Raw genomic sequence first — 20,857 nt, forward strand, 5'->3', positions numbered from 1 at the left:
ATGCTTCGCTTCTTACTTCCCTACCCAGGGGAGCTTGCAGCCGGGTGGAGTCCCCCCTGTCACTCCCTGTCTGGCCCCAGGCCCGCTTCCTCTACTGGGTTCCCAGAAGACTCAGGCCGTGGCAGGGATGACAGCGAGGCCACCCGAGGGCCTAGGGACAGATTGAGAGAGGCAGTCAGTCCAGTGCCAGTTGCCCGTGTCACTGAGGGTTCCTGGCTGGGGGAGACAGGAGATCTGAGGCTGCTGACAGGGATCCAGGCCTTACCCAGACCCTTGAGGAACTTATTGACTCCGCTGTGCTCTCCGCTGGGCAAGGTTTCCAGGTACTCCTGGGCTCGGACCTCAAACAGACCTGGTGACGAGAGACACCCGGGACATTTTAGATCTGCGTTGCCTTTGTGCGTCTGCACAAACCTTCCTGGCTAGAACGGGAAAGGGAAGCCTTGCTTCTGAGATGCAGCTCTGCCTATAAACGTGCTTGCAAGCATGAGGTTTCTGAGGATTTTTACTGTCCTTATAATTGCCCCCCCACATAGCTGTCTGTGGACAGCTGTGAAGACCACTCACACATGAGATCCCATTTCACTCCTGCTATCTTGTTTTTGTTTCTCTGTGTAGCCCTGGCTGTCCTGGAACACATTCTGTAGACCAGGCTGGTCTTGAACTTAGAAGTCTACCTGTCTCTGCCTCCCTCCCAAGTGCGGGACTAAAGACGAGTTTCACTGCCTCCGCTCCTGCTACCTTTCTTACCAAACAGTGACTTGTAACCCCGGCTGAAATGCACCTGACAGCTCTTCTGAAGAGGGACCTAAGATGAGGCCTGTCCTCTCACATCCTCTAATCAAATCTTTATCAGAGCCTCAAGTATGGCTGCCTGTCTCTCCCGTGGAAATGGCTACGGGAGTGCAGGGCTTCGAGCTGAGTTCCTATCACCAGACAAATCCCAGGGGTTGCGCCAGCTGCTCTTCTGGAACCTTCTGGCTCCGTGTAGCCATGCTGTAGAAGTAAGCGCCTTCCCTTCCCGGGTTTAGCTCCCATCAAACCCACCTTTACCAGCATCCTAGATTTTAGATGCCCAGAACGGCCAAGACAATGGACAAAATGGGCTGGGACGGTGTCTCCGTCATTTGTGCTCCTGGCTCCCTTTCTCCTAAAAGCATGATGGTGTCTATGCAGCCGGGACAGGGAGAAGGAGGAGAGAAGAATGCAGAGGAGAGGAGGAGAAGAAAAGGCTGGCGTGGACGGTAACTGAGCAGGATGTCCAGATTCTGCAGGCTGGCCCCAGACCCCAGGCCCAGCCCAGAGTCTCCTGAATCTTTACCTCTCTACAGTCTCCGGCAGGAAGAAGGGCAGAGGGGCAGAGCAGAGGGGATGCAGAGAAGCAGGAGGGACAGGGGAAGCCTGGGAGAGGCCGAGCAGGCCACGTTCACTGCTCAGGTGTGGTGTGGAGGCAGCCCCTGTGGAGGCTGGAGTACTGTTATTGCCTGCATCCTTGTCTACCTCTTCCTGCATGCTCTTCAGGCACCCAGAGCCCAGAGCCTCTGCCCTCACTGCCCCGGCAAGGTTTGGTGTTCTAACCTTTGGCGTCCTGCCTGCGTAGTTCCCGCTCCTGGATGAAGCCACGGAAAGTCTGGGTCTCCATGAAGACCTCCAGGAAGCGCCGCAGGCTCTTGGAGGACACAGCTTTTCTGAAGGCTTCTCGCTGCAGGCTCCTCTCCTCGCCCGAAGTCAGGAACAAGGAGTAGTGGCCCACGGTCTCCACGAAGAACCGGACAAAGGCTTCTGACACCACCCTCATTCAAGGGGCTGGACTCAGGCCTGAGCAAAGGAGACAAGGCCATAATAGTAAGCCTGGTGGGCCAGAGCCAGGACAGCCAGTTACTGACTAAGCAACAGCTACTTTCCTCCACAGCTTCTTCCCACCCGGGACCAGCCAAGAGAAAAAGAGGGCACTTCAAGTTGGCTGGCCCCCTTTTGGAGGTATTTGAGCACCTAGATGGAGAAAGTGGTGGAAATTCCTACAATTATCGTTGGAGTGAAATCCAAATGGAAGGCGGAACCCCAGTTTTTCTCCCCATGCCCCTACTTTCTCACTCAACCAGACAGCTGTTTCAAGTCCTGCATTTACCATGCACGCAGTCCAGCGGGCCTCCATCCTGGTCACAGCCAGGTCATTCCTCTGCTCCAGAATGTGTTCCAGGCTACCTGAAGCTTCCGGGCAGAATGGAATCCTCGTCCTCCATCTGTAAGGCAGGAGATGCAGTGGGCACAGCTACGCCTGGCCAGCCATGTGCCAGCCTCATCTCTGGCAGGCAGCTTGGCTCATAGTTTAAAGTGTGTGTGTGTGTGTGTTGTGTGTGTGTGTGTGTGTGTGTGTGTGTGAGAGAGAGAGAGGAGAGAGGAGAGAGAGAGAGAGAGAGAGAGAGAGAGAGAGAGAGTGACAAGGCCTTACTGTATAGCCCTGGCTAGCCTGGGACTCACTATGTAGACCAGGCTGGCCTCAGACTCATAGAGATCCTCCTGCCTCTGCCTGATACTAGGATCAAAGGTATGCACCACCATGCCTGGCTTTTTAGTTTGTTTTTGTTTGTTTTCCAGACAGGGTTTCTGTGTAGCTCTGACTGTACTGAACTCATTCTGTAGACCAGGCTGGCCTCAAATTCAAAGATCCTCCTGCCTCTGCCTCCCCAGTGCTGGGATTAAAGGCATGGGCTATCACTGCCCAGAGCTTTTTTTGTTTTGTTTTATTAGTGAGTGAGCATGTGCGCGTGCGCATGTGTATAGGTTCTCTTGTTTCATCATGTGGGTCCTGAGATTTGAACTTAGGCCATTAGCTCTGGCGAGAGCCTTTTATCCACTGAGCCATCATACATAGCCTCAGCTCCTAGTTTAGTAGGAAGAGATATGCTTAGAGTCAGAAATTTGAGTTCAAATCCCCATTCTAGCTCTTATAAGCTGTGAGAGCCTCAGAACTTCATTTGTAAGATGGCCACCAGTCAGCATGGGCCTCATCTTAGAGATTATTATTATTATTATTATTATTATTATTTTTGAGACAGGGTTTCTCTGTGTAGTTTTGTGTCTTTCCTGGAACTCACTTGGTAGCCCAGTTGGATTTGAACTCACAGGATCCACCTGGCTCTGCCTCCCAAGTGCTGGGATTAAAGGTATGCACCACCACCACTCGGTGAGATTAAATTTTATACAGTTCTCTTGTGAAAGTGTTGGGCTCTGTGGGTTCTTTTTTTTTTTTTTTTTTTTGTTTTGTTTTGTTTTTCGAGGCAGGGTTTCTTCATGCAGTTTTGGTGCCTTTCCTGGAACTCACTCTGTAGACCAGGCTGGCCTCCAACTCACAGAGATCCGCCTGGCTCTGCCTCCCGAGTGCTGGGATTACAGGCGTGCGCCACCACCGCTGCCTGGCTAAGAGTGAGATTTATTTTTTTCAGATGATGTGTGAGTGTATGTCCATGTCCATGTGTGGGTCTGTGCATGTGAGTTTGGTGCCTGAGGAGGCCAGAGCTGCTGACTCCTGTGAAGATGCTGCTGAAGGTGAGCTGCCTGACGTGGGTGCTGGGAAACAAAGTCCAGTTCTTTACAAGTCCATCTCTCCAGCCCGTGTCCCGACTAGTCATTGGTGGAGGCCCCTTGGTGCCTGTCCAGGTGGAAAGCAGTCCTGGCCAAGGCCTTCCTCTTTGCTACCTCATCCTCGGCTGGCCTTGGCCTGGGTGCCCCAGTCCAGCTGGGCAAGCAAGTCCAGGCCCGCTAGAGAGCCTTTCCAGAGCTGGAGGTGAACCCTCTGGCAGAAGCGAAGGCATGGGAGAAGCAGGCTGAGCTGGCTCCTACTCACCTGTCTGAGGAACCGGTCATTGATGAGATCGACCACAAGAACCTGCAGGACAGAGGAAAAGGGGTGGGTACTGTCATTAGGGCTTGCGGGGAAAAGTGGAGATGGAGTTTTCTTCCTTCTCAATACTGAAGGCAGCTGGGGATGGGGAGAATTTGTGTGTGTGTGTGTGTGTGTGTGTGTGTGTGGTGTGTGTTGTGTGTTCTGACATGGACTGAGGTGTCCTACACTGGTACTGAAGGCCAGGACACATGTGTCAACAGCTGGATTCTCAGCCCTGCTCTGACTGTGGCAGAGCTTCTCTCTCTCTCTCTCTCTCTCTCTCTCAGATTTATTATGTATACAGTGTTCTTTCTGCATGTCTGCCTGCAGGCCAGAAGAGGGCACCAGATCTCATTACAGATGGTTGTGAGCCACCATGTGGTTGCTGGAATTGAACTCAGGACGCTGAAGAGCAGCCAGTGCTCTTAACCTCTGAGCCATCTCTCCAGGCCATTTCTGTGTTTCTTTTTGTTTGTCTGTTTAGGGCTACTGCGGTGGTGACAAAAGATGTGAGATGCCCCTACTTTCTGGAGTTCTACCTAACTCTGCCCACTCCGTGTTGGGGATTCACCCTTTTACTCCTGAGCTGTTCACTGAACCGTGCGGCCTGGGGGACACTGTCAGGCTACAGGCTCTGTGCCTTTGTTAGTTACAGTTTTGGAGGAGCACCTCTCTCCTCATTGTGGTTGAGATGCAGGGCCACAGGGTAGTATGAGCGAGATGTCTTGTGTACAAAGCTTAAGGGCACGGTTATTGCTGTCTCTGAGAGTGGACCCTCATGCAGACCCTAGCTTAGTGGCCGACTGTGACAGAGGAGAACAGAGGTTGGATGGCCTGCTGGTCACAGCTGGAAACAGCTCTGCCATGTTGAGAGACCCTCATAAACTTCTTGCCTTCACACATCGAAAGGACCAGCATCCCAGTCCTGGGATAATGGAGGCAGATGGACCAACATCCTCACCAAATTCAAAGCTGAGCAGAATTTGGTGGCTGCTGGAGTCCCCTATACATAGGCAGGCCAGAAACTATTTAGAGGAGGGACCGAATAACTGCAGAGGTACCACATAGCATTTCCTGCCCTGCACACTGATCTATAAAATCCTGGTGTATTACAACTATATTGTGGTTTTATTTTGCGTGTCCTGTTATGTAGCCCAGGCAGACTTCAAACTTGAGGTCCTCCTGTCTCGGCTGGTAAGTGCTGGGGCACATGGCTGTGACCACCACACCCAGCTTTGTGGATATATTTTCCCTTTCTTTAATTCTAGCCTTCATTAGTTATTATTATGTTTCTTGTACTGAGGTTGGACCAGGGCTCCTGCATGGTAGACGGCTACTCCACGACAGTCACTTCCCTGTGGCCTCCGATCCTTCCCTTTCCTTTCTTCCTTTATTGTTGCGTGCGTGCGTGCGTGCGTGTGCATGTGTCACAGCATACACGTGGAAGTCAGAGCCCACCTTTCAGGAGTCAGTGTTCTCTTTCCAACACGTACCTCCGAGGGAACTGAACTCAGTTATCAGGCTGGTACTGAACCATCTTGCCAGCCACACCCGTGTCTTTTCAATGACATAACTGAGTCCCTGCCTTCTCTGTCATCAGTTCAAGCACACATTCCAGTTACTGCTTCTCTGATCAGTGTGGGGAAACAGGAGGATGGGGCAGACGGCTATGTCTGATGTCAGGCCTTCTACAGGCCACTTCACTTAGAAGGGAAAATGGCGCTTACAGTTACCAAGGGGTTGATTAATGGGAGACTTTGGAAGGACCTGTCACAGAGAAAGCCTGGCATCTTCCCACGTCTGCCCGGGACCCGGGCTCACCTCTTCCAGTGGCAGCTCCCTGAGCAGAGACAGCGAGCTGGAGAGCAGCCCAATGAGGAAGGGTGTGGTGAGCACACTATGTCAATCATGGCCGGTGTAACACTGGGATGTAGTGTGCTGCCAGCTGAAGGGTAGATGAGGGCCACCATCGCGTGGCAGCACGTGGACAGTGTGCTGCAGGGGAACACAGAGAGAAAAGGTCGGTTCAGTGTGGCTAAGGGCAGGCTTCCTCAGCGGGGGCCAGAGAGAAGGCTGGGATCCATCCAGTTCTCAAATGACCACAGACAAACACACCTACAAGTGTTCAGCTTCCCTAACCATCAGAGGCAGCGGAACTACACTAAGATTCCCTCTTACCCCGTCAGAACGGCAGTCATTCAGCAAACAATGCAAAGCACCTGCCCACAAGATGAGCTTGTTCCAGAACCCATGGTGAGGGAGCCAACAGGTCCCGAGAGCTTTCCTCTGATGACCATATGTGCATGCACATGTATGTTAATACACACATAAAACAATAAACAAAAAATTGTTAAAAACAAAAACAAAAACAAAAACAAAAAACAAGGCCCAAATCACAGCCAGGTGTAGTGGCACACAGCTTTAATCTCAGCACTCAGGATAAGAGTGGCTCTCTGTGGGTCGAGGCCAGCCTTGGTCTTCAGGGTGAGTTCCAGGACAGCCAGGGACACATGGAGATTCCCTGTCTCAAAAAAACAAAACAAAACAAACAAAACCCCAAATAACAAATGCTGTAAGAATCTGGACAAAGGGGACTGTTTTTACACTGTTGGCAGAAAAGTCACCTGCTATACAAGTCAGCATGAGGTTTCTCAAAAGGCTAACAATACTGCCACCACATGACCAGCTCGTCCACTCCCACGCACGGACCCAAAGGACTCCAAAGCAACATTTCACAGAGACCTTTGCACTTGGATGTCTACGGAGCACTGTTCACAAGAGCTAGCTGAAGAGTTAACCTCTGTCCAAAACAGAGGAATAGACAAGGAGACTGTGGTATATACACAATGGAGGCCTACAAAGCTTTTTATTTTTTGGATTTAAAATTTTATTTCTGGAGCAGATCCCTGGAACTGGAGTTATGGACACTTGTAAGCCACCATAGGGTGCTGGGAACTGAACTTGGGTCCCCTGTAAGAGCAAAAAGTACTCTTAATTACTGAAATTAAGACTCTCCGGCCCCTTTAATTTTTTTTTCAGCCATATAGAACAAAGTTGTATTTTTTTTAGGAAAATGGATGCAACTGGAGGTAATCATATTAAAGAAGTGAGCCAATAACAGAAAGACAAATATGTTTTGCTTGTGGTTTCTAGATTTTATGTAGACACATAAAAATCATGCATGTATGTATGTATAACATGAAAGTAGAAAAAAAGCTGGGCGGTGGCGGCGCACGCCTTTAATCCCAGCACTCGGGAGGCAGAGCCAGGCGGATCTCTGCGAGTTCAAGGCCAGCCTGGGCTACCAAGTGAGTTCCAGAAAAGGCGCAAAGCTACACAGAGAAACCCTGTCTCGAAAAACAAAAAAAAAAAAAAGAGAGTGCAGGGACTAGAGGTATGCACCCCCATACCCAGCCGTTTAAGCGCTTCTGTCTCCAGGGAAGTTTTAGAGTTCCATGATTTAGATCTGGAAACAATCCTGGCGACAGCATCCACATTCACTTTTAGGAACAGGGTCTTGCTAGGCTACGCAGCTGAGTCTGACCGTAAACTGGAGCCCCTCCTGGGTCACCTTCCAGAGTTCTAGGATGACACACCTGGTTTGGGGTTTAACCTGCTTTGGAATTTTGTAGCTAAAGACACTGAGCCCTGCGGAAGTTTCAACTCCAGGGCAGCCATGGATCAGGAGTCCAGGAAGGCAAGCGAGTGGGGGTCAAGGAGCGGGGCCTAGGGGTAGGAGGCGGGCGGGGAGAGGAAGGAGACTCAGAGAGACAGGCCCAGGGGGGGGTGGCCTGTGCTTTCCCCGTCATTGCCACAGGAGAAGAAAGGTACTTGTCCTTCTCCCCAATTCAGGAAAAAGACCAACTGTCCTTTCCTGAACTCATCCTCAGAAGAGCGTGCTCTCTCTCTGCTGCTCCAGCCCTTGTGACGCCTGTAAGGCCCGCTGGGCCAGCAGGAACTTCTGGGAGGCGTGGACTTGAGCTGCACTGACTGCAAACCAAGGCGGGGAAGGGAGGACCGAGGTTAGGGAAAATCACCATCCACACCGACCGATGCACAGCGCAGACGAAGAGGGTTACAGAAAGAAGGCTGAAATCCACTCTGAATTAGAATGTTCTGAGCTAAAGGACAACTGTATCCAATTTCTTTTTTCCTCTTGTGTCGGGGTCTGAACCCAGGGCCTCATGCGTGCTACATCCCAGCCCTGTATCCAGTTCTGACGAGGATGCAATGGGGTAACCTGTTGGCCACATAGGTAAGGATTGCCACTCACCACCACTTCTTGAAAGGAGCGTTCAGGATTTTCTCTGCTTAATGGTGAGAGCTGAAGGGACAGCGGCCCCTGGAGCACGTGGCTCTGGCAGGTCTGGCTCTTCTCCCCCATTCCCTCTGCCTGGCTAAGATCCTTAGACTACATTCCCGGAGCTAGCCTCCAAGGTCGTTCCCCTCCCCTTCTCCCTCCATCTCCTCCTGTCTTTGTCTCTTATTCCCTGCCCTCTGTCCCTCTGGGACAAATAAACCTCCTTTGTGCTGAGAACTTGGTCTGGGGGTCCTGAGCAGCTACTTTTCCTATAAGAGCCGTCATCACAGCTGAGGACCAAACATTCCCACACCTGGTTATCATTACACCTAGTTAGCGGGACAGGAGGGAGGGGCACGGGCACCCAGACGACAGGAAGCTATCAGATACCTCACGCCTCTTGCTCTAGCCCAGTCACTACTTTAAAAAATTCTGTTCTGGGCAACATGGAAAGGAACGTTGGATTCTGTAAATACAGCGGGAGTGGCCGCTCCTTCTCTAACCTAAGTGGCAGAGAAGACATGAAGAATGTGTTTCCTAATTACTGCAGTAAGTGCTGATGGAATTTTGTGTGCATGGCGGGCAGAGGGTGGTGCTGCAAGGAAAAGGGGGACCCTTGGATGAGCCCGGGGCAGAGTCTGAGCGGGCGCCTCACTGAGCACTGGCTGTTGCCGAAGAGGCCGCATTTGCGAAGGATGGCCAAGGAGAACCCTCTCACAGCTGGCTCCCATTACTGTGGGGCTGGCGGAACTGCCAAGCTCCAACAGCTGTGCCCAACTGTGCAGGGTGGGGGAGGAAGAGAATCCCCCCCCCCGGCGGGGGGAGTGGCTGGTCAGAGGGCTCAGTGATGGGCGCAGGTGAGAGGGCCGGCTCTCGGATGTTTAGTATCGGAGGCGGGTTCTCAGGCTGAAGCATTGTTTTGAACATCAGGATGTGTCTGTGAGTATTAACATCTGGAGAAGATGTTTTAGTTCTGGGTGCAGCTCTCCCACTGCACAGCACTTCCAAGAAACAGGACTGAAGGCAGAACTCAGGCTGTCCTGCACATGGGTGAAACTTCCCAGAGAGCGGGACTGACATGTTCCCTGACTGCGCTCAAGTAACGTGTCTCTGAATTTAAAAGGCACACAGGCTGGCCATCAAGAGGGGTGGCTCTGTTTTCTGTGTGACTCCAGGAAGAGCCCTTCACTACCCAGGCCTCACCCTTGTCCCCCATGAAAGACAAGAGCTAGCCTAGAAGAACCCAGCGTACCCCTTCCAGCCTTAGCACCCACAAACTCTCAGGTCTGTACAAGATGGAGCATCCAGGGGCCAGAAACAGAAACTTTCTCCTGAGGCCACAAAAGGAGTCAAGGATCTCACTGTAAGCTAGGTTAGCATGCCTGCGTCAAAGAATGGCGGTGATGTGTCACTCAGAGGAACGATGAGATAACCCAGGATCTGTGAGGAGGGTCTCATCTATGTGAGGAAGGCCTGAAGGGAAGCCTGACAGAGGCAGCAGGACCTGGGGGACTCCAAGGAAAGAGCTGGAACGTGTCCCAGCCGAGGACACCTAGTGATGGGTTAGAGGACAACAGCATTTATGTATGGCTTTGTTAGCCTCTAAACTGTGCTCCAAAGGGTCTCTAACTGGTGTTAACACGAAAGTCAGAATGTACCCTTCCCTGTTGAGACAGGGTCTCATAGATTGCAGGTGGCCTTGAACTATGTACTGAGAATGATTCTGAACTTCTCATCCTCCAGCTCCCTGGTATTGGATTATAGGTGTGAACATGCCTGGTTTTTTTGTTTGTTTGTTTTGTTTTTTTGGTTTTTGTTTTTTTTGAGACAGGGTTTCTCTGTGTAGCTTTGGAGCCTGTCCTGGAACTCACTCTGTAGTCCAGGTTGGCCTCGAACTCACAGAGATCCGCCTGGCTCTGCCTCCTGAGTGCTGGGATTAAAGGCGTGCGCCACCACCGCCCGAGCACCGTGCCTGGTTTTATGAGGTGCTGGGAACCCAGGGTTTCGTGCATGCTAGGCCAGCACTCTCCCAGCTGAGCTGCACCTCCAACGAGTGACATTTTGGAATTGTTTTCAGTGCTGGGAATGGAAGCCAGACTCTCAGAAACACTAGGCAAGTATTCTACCAGGGTGCTGTTTTCCTCAGCTGCGACTTTATAATGTACTGTCGTGCTGTTAAAATATTTTCTTTCCACAGAGCTCTGCTAAATTAGACTCTTGTCATCCACCCTGAGATCCTGCTGGATCCTCAAAGTGTAGTATTTTGGGTGCCAGAGCGGAAAGGTAGTGGGGACGGCCACTGCTTGCAGACAGGCCTTGAGATGGCAAACACTGTTGAGTGCAGCAGGATCTAGAAGACATTCAGGACCTCCCTGGAGCTTATGGAAACCGAGTAAAACTAACCAAGAGGAATAAACAAAAGAATGAGTACATACAGCTACACGGGAACTTATTTGTGTAGTTATCCATGTGCGAACCCAAGATTCAAACACCGTTGGTCGAGATTTGGCCATCTCATCCTACTCCTCCTTAGCTAGTAGATGAACCCTCCTCAGCTTAGGATTTTTTTGGACTATAAAAAGATAGGATATTGAATATTAAGCACTTGGCCATCTAGAACTTTTATACCAAGTTGCTTATGTGCAACACTGACTCCAGTCTATCCTGGTCTATAGGTTTAGCTGAAGCTTTTTAGAGCCGAAATTAGTAAATAAAAAACAAAATGTTTATCATAAAGGAAATGAAGATGTGTGTAGGGAAATATTTATCTGAGTTTTATGGTGACAGAACGAGCTATCACAACAGCATTCTTTGCTTTCCATCTGTCAAGCTTGAGCCTGACAGAGCCTTTAGAAACACTCAATGTCCACCCTAAAGATGAAACAGAGCAAAAATGTTATTTTAAATTTGGCAGGTTTTTGGCTCAACTTAAAACCCTTCTGTAATTCAAGAGTGTTTGCCACCGACTCCCAGCAAGTTTCTCTCAGACTCCACAGCAAAGATAACTGAATGCACTGTGTGGGGGTGAGTGCCGGCCGCTAAGCCCGCCAGGGATGTCACAGGGCCACTCCCTGGTTTGCCATATATCCTGTTCTCATGCTCTGCTGTGGCCCCACCGAGACTGGGGCACAGAAGGCAAAAGGGGAGACCTTCCCCCCACGGTCAGCTGAGCAGGACTGGAGTCCACGGCTGCTCGCAGAGGAGTGTCTCAGATGCAGGCAGCAGCTGGGATGCTAACGACTTCCTTCTCAGAATCTTGCAGCTCAAGAAACTTGCAGCCAGCCCTATCCAGGCCCTTGTTGGCTAAGGCCTGGACAGAGAACCTTCAGTTCCCTATGGCTACTACCCCATAAATCATACAGAAAGGAATAGATCCTTCCACCAGGCCTATGAATCAGAGAACCAGGAGGCTTGGAGGTTTCTGACCCATGGAGTCTGATCCTTCAGATTCTGAGAGAAACCTGGAGACTCCCAGTCACACCTACCCACCGAGGCCTCTGTTGGAAGGACACTGAGAGAAAGAAGGAAGGTTCTGGAGAAAAACACTTAGCTTTCCTAGCCGGAAAGGAAAGGAATCTTATTGTTTTTCAAGACAGGCTCTCGATATGTTGACAAGGCTAGCCTGAAACTCAAAGCCATTCTTCCTCAGCCTCCTACTGGATGGCAGGCTGCACACACCGCCATACTCACACGGGTCTGGACGGCCCACCTGACAGAGACGTTCTGCATTCCTGTGGATGCACAGGGCCCCAGAGTCTGTCTTGTCACTGTCCCCCCGTACACTGCAGCTCTGGCCCCCTCGATATGTTTTCCATCGATAGGTGGCCCCTCTACACCTGGCTTCCTTCAGCATTGTGAGCTAAGCTCTGTGCCTCTCAGGGCCCGACCCAGCACCTACGTGACGTGACCTGAGCAGGCGAAGGCTGCACACTTAGTCCTCAGGCCCCACGGATATGCTCATTAAAAAAAATTATATATATATATTGTTTTGTTTTTCCAAGACAGGTTCTCTCTGTGTAGTCCTGGCTGTCATGGAACTCTCTCTGTAGACCAGGCTGGCCTTGAACTCACAGAGATCCACCTGCCTCTGCCTCCTGATTGCTGGGACTAAAGGTGTGCGCCACCACGTCTAGGTTAAATTTAAAAATGTACATGGTATTTTGCTTACATATATTCTGTGCATCATATGTGTTCCTAATGCCTGTGGAGGCCAGAAGACGGCACCACTTGAAGAAGCCAGCAGAGGGATTCCCTGTAACTGTTGTGAGCCTCCATGTGGGTGCTGGGAGTCTTCCTCTGGAAGAGCAAGTGCTCTTAGCCACTGAGCCATCATTTCCAGCCTGTGCTCACTGTTTTCTTTCTTTCTTGTTTTAGAAACAGGCTCTTACATAGCCCAGGTTAGCCTCAAATGCCTTATGTAGCCGAGACTGAACTTGAACTTCTAATTCTCTGGCCAACACTACGTGCAGTGGTGACAGTGTGAGCCACCACAGCCAGTCCACAGTGTGGGGGACGGAAACCAGGGCTTTGTGCCCGCTAGGCAAACCTCTGCCAGCTGAGCTACACCCCCGACCCCTGTTCACCTCTCCAGTTAGGTTTTGTTTGGTTTTTTTTTGTTTTGTTTTGTTTTTTGTTTTTTCGAGGCAGGGTTTCTCTGTGTAGCTTTGCACCTTTCCTGGAACTCACTTGGTAGCCCAGGCTGGCCTCGAACTCACAGAGATCCGCCTGGCTCTGCCTCCCAAGTGCTGGGATTAAGGGCGTGCGCCACCACCGCCCGGCTCCAGTTAGGTTTTGTACTCGTCCTGTAAGTCACTATTTGCAGGAGAGAAACTTCTGCCTACAATATCCTCCATGTAAATCTGCACGGGACTAGTGTAACATGGATGTTAATTTACTGGGCAAGAGGGAAAACATACTGAGCCACGTTTAACAGCAAAAGTGTCTGCCTAGGACACTGGAGCCCAGAAAGTCACTCTCCAGGCTTCAATCAATCCCTATGCCCTACAAATGTGGAGACCCAGGATTAAGGGCTGAGTGTTCAGGGTCCCTCCTGCTCTGGGAAAAAACTTCCAGTGTGATCTGAGAGGATGTGCATGTGTGAGGCTATATAGGGACTAAAGTGCAATTTAAGATGTGATATAGCAGCCAGGCGGTGGTGGCGCACGCCTTTAATCCCAGCACTCAGGAGACAGAGGCAGACGGATCTCTGTGAGTTCGAGGCCAGCTTGGTGTATAAGGTGAGTTCCAGGACAGCCAGGCTGTTACACAGAGAAAAAACCCTGTCTCGGAAAACCAAAAAAAGTGATGTAGCTCAGTTGATAGAGTTCCTTGCTTAGCTTGCGAGAAGCCCTGGGTTCCATTCCATATAAACTGGTCTTGGTGGTGTATGCTTGTAGTTCTAGCAGCTGGAGGTGGAGGCAGAAGGATCAGAAGTTCAAGGCTATTCTCAGCCATATAGAGTATTTGAGGCCATCGTGGATACTTTACATGAGACAGTGTCTCAAAAAGAAGTAAATAATAAAAATGCAATTAAGACAGTTTATATACACACAGGCATATGTGCACACTAGTTACTATAAAGCCAGGCTCTGGCCCCAAAGAGGGCATAAAAATTAGCCATATTCCTGCTGCCCTCCCCACCCTATAAAAATCTTCCTCTGTGGCATCCAACATCTGCTGCAAAAGCCACCAAGGATGATTTAAGTGCCCTTGCCTGCCACAGTGAGTAGATCTCCAAGAGCAGAATGTCAGACCCCACGGAAGGTAAGGTGAGGAGAAAAACCCCAAAGGCCCTCCTGGACTAGCTGAGGGCCCAGAGCAGAGACCTCTCAGGAGCATGGAGATCTGCTCAAGGGGGCTGGCCAGTGTCCATTCTGCCCACTCAGAAATCTGTCCAGGGCAGAGGCAGGTGGGTGGCACTCTTCCCCAGGTCTTCTAACACTCGGAGCCCACGCTGGCTGCTGGCTAGGCAGACACTTTCTCCCCACCTGTCCCTATCCTTCCTTTCACTGTACTCCGACCAGAAAACTCATACTTGATGCTCGGAGCCTGCTCAGCTCCAGCCACACTCACGACCTTAGGCATTTTCTCCAGCTTGGCCTCCCTTGGTCAAACATCTTCATCCTAGAAGGAAGTTCCTTAGGGGCTGTGTCCCCAGCTCCACTCCTGGAGGGTTCTGGATTTATTTATCTGGTCTCTACTTGTTACCAAGACCTTTCTGAAATCCACCTTTCCCCCCTCCCTCAAATCCAAGCCTTGAGACTCTAAGGGAATGGGGGCTGTTGGGGAGCAGGGAGTGGGCCTTTCAGAACATGGAGACAGTTACCAGAGAGCCGATGAAACCTGACCCCGGTCACTAGAGGGCTATTAGTCATCCCTGGCTTCCAGGACCCCAGCACTGAGAACTCTCTGATTTCCCAGTGCCCAGGAGCCTGGAGAGCTGCCCAGCTCCCAGCACCAGCTGCAGCCTGAGGACAGGGCCCCTGCTTCCCGAGCTGACAGCAGTGCACGGGGAACCTAATAATGGTGACATTTCAAAGTGAAGAGGAGCTCAGACATGCGATGGGGACAGTCAGGCAGAGCCAAATGGCAACTGTCCAAAGACGGGCATCATAAAGGTGACCAGAAGGCTAAGTGGAGGACAGGGCGGATGCTTGCTCCTCCCATGAACTCCATGTTGTCTCTTCCTTCCTCGGTCCCTTTCTTCCTCCCTCTTCTGTTCCCTCTCCATAGCTCAGAGTCGCGGTTCCTCTCCAGACCACACAGGCAGTGCTGCTTTTCCTGTTAGTTCCTGGCGTGTCTTCTTCCCAGGTGGGCCTCTCGGGTGGCCGTCACTACTTCAGCCGCTGGTGGCCCCAATCCTGGCCCTTCCTGGGGTGGCAGCCACCTCATACGCCCCTATTCTCTCAGTTCAGAGGAAGCCAGTATTTTGGCAATTTTTTTTTTTTTTTTTTTTTTTTTTTTTACATACATTGATTGTGTGTGCGAGCATGTGTGCACACATTCACAGAAGCCGGAGAACAACTTGCAAGAGTAAGTTCTCTCCTCACACTATGTGGGTCCTGGGGATTGAACTCAGGCCGTCTAGCTTGGTGGCTGGCTCCTTTATCTGCTGAGCCCAAGTCAGTGGTTTTATTTGTTTTGTTTTTTAAATAAGGTCTTACTGTGTGGTCCATGCTGCCCTGACTTCACGGAGATCCACCTGCCCCAGCCTCCAGAGTGCTGGGATTAAAGGCCTGAAATGATGAAAATGCAAGGAATTTTGCCTTTGCTAGAAGTTCAGGATCAATACAAATTCATAGTTCCTTCTGGATTTTCTTTGATTTGTGATGTGGCCTTTTTGATTCAGAGAATGTGATCATTGGGCTATGGATGGCATCCTATGGGGCAGGTGTGTGTGTGTGTGTGTGTGTGTGTCCGTATGTCTGTGTGTCTATGTCTATGTCTCTGTGTGTGTGTCTATATGTATGTATGTGTGTGTGTGTGTATGTGTGATTTGTATGGTTTAGTTTAATAACAAACGGGAAGAATGCCTTGTGTAAGTCTGCGCTCTTTCATCTAGTCTTGTGGCCTTCCCCTGAGTGGATGCTTGCCCTCTCTGCCTGCCCATCTCTTCCTGACCAGCCTTGTTCTCCACTCCAGTCAGTGAGCTGCCTCACAGCTCCCGAAGCCATGTCCAGCCTCTCCTGACTCCTCACTTCACACGGACGGCTCCTCCTGCCTGCAGCATGCTCTGGGGCTCGGCGCTAGGTCAGCATCTCTCCCACCCTTTGCCACCTGAGCTCACAGCTCTAACAAGCCCTCCCCACGTGGTGCCACGCAGACCGCTTACTTCTTGGTGCCCGACTGGAATGAGAACTCTGGAGGGCAGGTCCACATACCTTCTGCCTTGGTTTCCCTCACATACAAGAGAGTATCTCGTTCACAGTGCACCACACGGAAAGCAAGCCACATACCAGAGAGGCATATGCCGCACGCAGTCTAACTCCCCTTGCCCCACGAGGGGCCGCAGAGGCCTCCGGTCATCCTCACTTCCCGGAACCCAATCTCTACACCCTTCAGAGTCTGAGACTGGCATCGTTCACACATACTATCAGAAGTGGCAGAGCTTGGTACCTGAGTTTGTCTGCAATGAAGATGACCCTCCTTTCCAGAAGCAGGGAGGCAAAAACACTGACCAGGTGCCGGACGCTGAGGGAGGAGAACAGAGACTCAAAATCCACATGCTCCAGCCGGGAGTCCAGGGGGCGGCACAGCTCGATCACCTGCCAGGGAACAAAAGCAGGTTTGAAGGTGGGCTTACACCACCCTGGAGACAAGGAAGATGGACAGCAGAGTTCTCGGCCCTTGGCCATGTAAGGAGCTCCTCCTGGAAGAGCTTATCTGGATGCCCCTTGGATGGTTTATGTTGAAAACTGACCTAGCCTCAAAGTCCTGGGGGAAATCCTGTCTTCTAAAGGCCTGTCCTGTTACTGCTGGAAGAAAATCCCTGGCCCTGAACTATTTATTTATCTGTGTGTATGTATTTATTAAAGGTGTGTGCATGATGTGTGTATGAGTGCAGGTGTGCATGTACCAAGGCACATACATGTGTGGCGGTCAGGGGGCAATTTTCAGGAGTCAGTTCTCCCCTCCCTCTGTGGGTTCCAGAGATCAAATCAAGCCATTGGCTTGGGCAGCAAGTGCTTTTAAGGAAAAAAAAATATCTTTTATGTGTATGGGTGTTTTGTCTGCATGTATGTGCACCATGTACACACAAACCAGTTACAAACAATGCAGTACCCACAAAGGCCATCAGAGCCTCTGGAACTAGAGTTACAGATGGATGAGTCACCATGTGGGTGCTGGGAATTGAACCTGGGTCTTCCGGAAGAGCAGAAAGCACTCTTAGCCACTGAGCCATCTCTCCAGCTCTATGGCCTTGAACTCTTGATCCTCCTGCCTCCACCTTCCAGAGGCTGGGATTATAGGTGTGCCCAGCACATGCCAATCCCTTCTGTGTGTTCCTAGTTTTTAAGCTTGCTGTGTGTGTATCGTCTTGTTCCTCACTTGCTCACATGACCTGGGTTTCTCACAAGTTACATGTGTGAGTTTCTAAGCTTCTGTAAAGAGCTGACTTCTGTCCAGTGACATCAGTGTGAGAAGAGTTTCCCTTCTACCACAGCACAGTACTCTCCCCACGCTGGGACTCCCTCACGGCTAACCTCCTGCAACAATCTCATAGCCAAGATACTACACCCGTGTGGGGTGGTTGTGTGTTCCCAACAACTGCTCAGTGCTGGAAAACCGGGTTGACGTGGTATGTCCCTGATACACCCTCTTCTCTTCTGTGTCTAGAAGCAACTGGTTTACAGCAGAGATCCCAGGTCAGAAGGGACTGGTGTTCTGACGTTTACAGGGCTATCATGATGTGAAAAAGGAAGAAGAAAACAAGGTTCCTCATCAGGTCTCAGGGTCCAACCAAGTAAATGACAGGATTTGAAGCCTAGGGCAAATAGTAAGTAGTATCCAAGATGGTCTTCACTGCAAAGAACAGTTCATGTCATAAACTTAGGAACACAGACTGAAAATGTGAACAGATCCAAAGAAGACTGATGACTATGGGCTTCGAAAAGAAACCACGGACACACAGCGCATGTCTGGGAAAAAACCGCATGCTGTACTGCATGGTTCTTGTGGGTTGCCTCCTGGAGCCGAGCCTGGGCTGATAGACTGGACTGAGGGTGGGGTTTATGAGGCGTGATCAAAGAAACCACTGAGCTGGATGCCCTGCTGAAAGACGGCCTGTCCAGCCACAGGGACTTGGCTGGCTGGGCCACCTGTTCTGACAGAGGAAGCGAGTCTGACAGCTTACCTCAGTCCCTGAGCCTGGCAGGAAGTTTCTTGACAACGACGGTTTTGCCCAGGGCTGGGAAAGGGGCTTCCATGACGCTTCTCATGAGGGCTGCACCAGGGCAGGGGAGATGCCTCTTCTCTTTTCCACCTCGTCCAAGATCTATGAGTCAGAAAGGCAGCTCAGCTATTCTGAAGCCAGGCGGTCAAGGTGTGCTCAGTTCTGGTGCCTCAAGAATTTGGGGGGCAGAGGGGTGGGAGCTCATGAGGAGCTGCTGACTCCTGACTCTCTAAGACACTGGCTCCAATAGTTTTCTTTTCTGTGTCCCTTTATGTGACTTTGTAGTTCATACTACGTATTAATAGGAGAAACCACAGTTTCTTCTTGCTGCTTTGACAGGTGACTTACTGAGTCGCTACAGGTACAGTTTTTATTCCTGTGCTTGAGATCCAGCCAAGGGCTTTGTGTGTACTCGGGACTGAGCTACAACCCTGACCCACCCACCCTCCCTCCCTTTGTTCCTCTGTCTCTTCTTCAGGACATAGTTCTTTTTTTTTTTTCTTTTTCGAGACAGGGTTTCTCTGTGTAGCTTTGCGCCTTTCCTGGAGCTCACTTGGTAGCCCAGGCTGGCCTCGAACTCACAGAGATCCGCCTGCCTCTGCCTCCCAAGTGCTGGGATTAAAGGCGTGCGCCACCATGCCCGGCAGGACATAGTTCTTAAAAATCCTCTTTCTTGACAGGGTCTTTCTCTATAGTCCACCCTTGGCCTTGAACGAGCAATCCTCCTGCCTCAGCCTCTCCAGAGCTGGAATTACAGGAGTGAGCCCCCATGGCCACATCCTTCATTATTCTTATTTCTTGAACCACTGATGAGAGAAATCAATGAGAAGTGGGGAGAGAGCGAAGAAACAGTGAGCAAGATCGCAAGAATATGACTAAAGGCAGCAGGAGATGGGTGCTGTCTCCTGGGTCCCTCTGGGGTGCTATTTCCTGGGTCCATCTGGGGTGCTGTTTCCTGGGTCCCTCTGGGGTGCTGTTTCCTGAGTCCCTCTGGGGTGCTGTTTCCTGGGTCCCTCTGGGGTGCTATTTCCTGGGTCCCTCTGGGGTGCTATTTCCTGGGTCCCTCTGGGGTGCTGTTTCCTGGGTCCCTCTGGGGCCGGTCTTGTTCTCCCACCCCACGTTCTCACCTTTGAAAAGAGGCTGAAGCATCCCAGGCGGCTGACAATGCAGTAAACTTCAGGAAGCCGCTTCCCTTTGCCTCCAGGCTTTTTGGGAGAGAAATACAAGGCCATCCTGAGTATCAGCGTCGACAGGAGAGAAAGAACCCTACCGCTCTGGAGCTATCATGTGAGGTAGGTACTCACCATCACCCCATTTTACCATTCAGAAGTCTGTGGGACTATTTTGAAATCCCTGTTGCATTTATGTGTTTCTGGGGGCGGTGCATGCACGCTGTGTGCACAGGTGAAGGCCAGACAACAATTTTGCAGTTGCCAGTTCTCTCTTTTCCTTTTTTGGTTTTTTCGAGACAGGGTCTCTCTGTAGCTTTTTGAGCCTGTCCTGGAGCTCGCTCTGTAGACCAGGCTGGCTTTGAACTCACAGACATCTGCCTGGCTCTGCCTCCGGAGTGCTGGGATTAAAGGAGGGCTCCACCACCGCCCGGCCCAGTTCTCTCTTTTCTAAGATCAAAGTCAGATACCCTGGAGCTGGAGTATGGATGGCTGTGAGCCGCCAGGTGCATTTTGGGAACAAATGCAGGCTCTTCACAAAAACAAGTGCTCCAAGCCCCCGAGCCAGCTCGCCAGCCCCCGTGGATTCCAGGGATGAAATGTAGGTTCTCGGGCTTGGCAGCAAGTGCCTTCACCTCCTGAGCTATCTTGCCAGCCCTGTTTTGACTCTTTGGAAGGCCCCGAGGTCAAGGGTGCAACGCACGGGTGCTGACTGTGGTCTTGGACCGTAAGGTCAGGATGCTTGTTTACTGCTTCACTGCAGTCCCTCCTGCCAGTTGTTTGAGACTGGACATTTATTAAAACCACGATCCCAAATGAGAAGTCATTTAGGAAATCCCTTTTGGGAAATCCCTTTTAGCTACTTTTCAAGGGACAGGGACCAGTCAATCTCAAAACTTTAAAGCAGCTACAGTAACACAGGTATCAGTCCACTTAGTCTCTTCAGTTGTTACCCATGCTTCTTACCATCAATTGGATAAATATTAAACATCTAATGTGTCATGAATTAGCAGCCCCCGTTCCCCCTCTTTCTTGCAATGGCTGGAGATGAAAAGCACGGCCACCGCTGACCTACATCCCTACCCCTTTGAAGCACATTTCTATGCCGGGGGTACTCAGAGGCCAGAAGAGCGAGCTGGATGCCCTGGAGCTGGAGCAGGGATGGCTGTGAGCCACCAGGGGTGTTCTGGGAGCCAAATCCAGGCTCATGTAAAAGCGACAAGTGCTCTAAACTCCGCAGCCAGCTCTCCAGGCCCAGTTTCTGACCATTTTTTTTTTTTTAAACATTTATTTCTTATGTACATTGCGGTTTTGCCTGCATGCATGTCTGCGTGAGGATGCCAGATCCACTGGAGCTGGAGTGACAGACAGTTATGAGCTGCCATGTGGGTGCTGGGAACTGAACCTGTGTCCTCGGAAGAGTGGCCAGGGCTCTTAACCGCTGAACCATCTCTCCAGTCCTGATCCTTTTCTTCTTAGCAACTATTCGGAACGTTCTCACTCAGCAATCAGGGTCTGTTTAGCAATGTTTTATCACAAAGGAAAATTGGCTTAAGGAGAGAAAGGTCTTTAATTTGGTGGGAAAAAAAAATCAATGAAGCACTTTCTTT

General features: G+C 50.9%; 1 pseudogene; it reads right to left on the reverse strand.

Moving 5' to 3' along the window:
* Positions 1 to 10: 10 nt before the first annotated feature.
* The window catches only part of LOC114701549, an 87,410-nt pseudogene continuing 66,563 nt past the window's right edge, over positions 11 to 20,857 (reverse strand).

The sequence above is a fragment of the Peromyscus leucopus genome, chromosome 3 (genome assembly GCF_004664715.2).
Source record: "Peromyscus leucopus breed LL Stock chromosome 3, UCI_PerLeu_2.1, whole genome shotgun sequence".
NCBI classification, from domain to species: Eukaryota; Metazoa; Chordata; class Mammalia; order Rodentia; family Cricetidae; genus Peromyscus; species Peromyscus leucopus.